We start from the raw sequence: 492 nt of genomic DNA, 5'->3' as shown, positions 1-492 counted from the left end.
AAAAGATGCTCAACATCACTCATTATCAGAGAAATGCAAATCAAAACCACTATGAGGTACCATTTTACACCAGTCAGAATGGCTGCGATCCAAAGTCTACAAATAATAAATGCTGGAGAGGGTGTGGAGAAAAGGGAACCCTCTTACACTGTTGGTGGGAATGCTAACTAGTACAGCCACTATGGAGAACAGTGTGGAGATTCCTTAAAAAACTGGAAATAGAACTGCCTTATGATCCAGCAATCCCACTGCTGGGCATACACACTGAGGAAACCAGAATTGAAAGAGACCCAATGTTCATCACAGCACTGTTTATAATAGCCAGGACATGGAAGCAACCTAGATGTCCATCAGCAGATGAATGGATAAGAAAGCTGTGGTACATATACACAATGGAGTATTACTCAGCCATTAAAAAGAAAACATTTGAATCAGTTCTAATGAGGTGGATGAAACTGGAGCCTATTATACAGAGTGAAGTAAGCCAGAAGG

At 40.9% G+C, this 492-nt stretch overlaps 1 long non-coding RNA gene across 1 annotated transcript in view; it reads left to right on the top strand.

Moving 5' to 3' along the window:
- Positions 1-492, top strand: part of LOC105002436 — a 109913-nt gene that overhangs the window by 97060 nt on the left and 12361 nt on the right. The window lies entirely within an intron of this gene.

The sequence above is a fragment of the Bison bison genome, unplaced genomic scaffold, assembly GCF_000754665.1.
Source record: "Bison bison bison isolate TAMUID 2011002044 unplaced genomic scaffold, Bison_UMD1.0 scf7180017864453, whole genome shotgun sequence".
Classification (NCBI taxonomy): domain Eukaryota; kingdom Metazoa; phylum Chordata; class Mammalia; order Artiodactyla; family Bovidae; genus Bison; species Bison bison.
The sequence above is the reverse complement of the archived record's forward strand: the minus strand, read 5'-3'. Positions and strand labels throughout refer to the sequence as shown.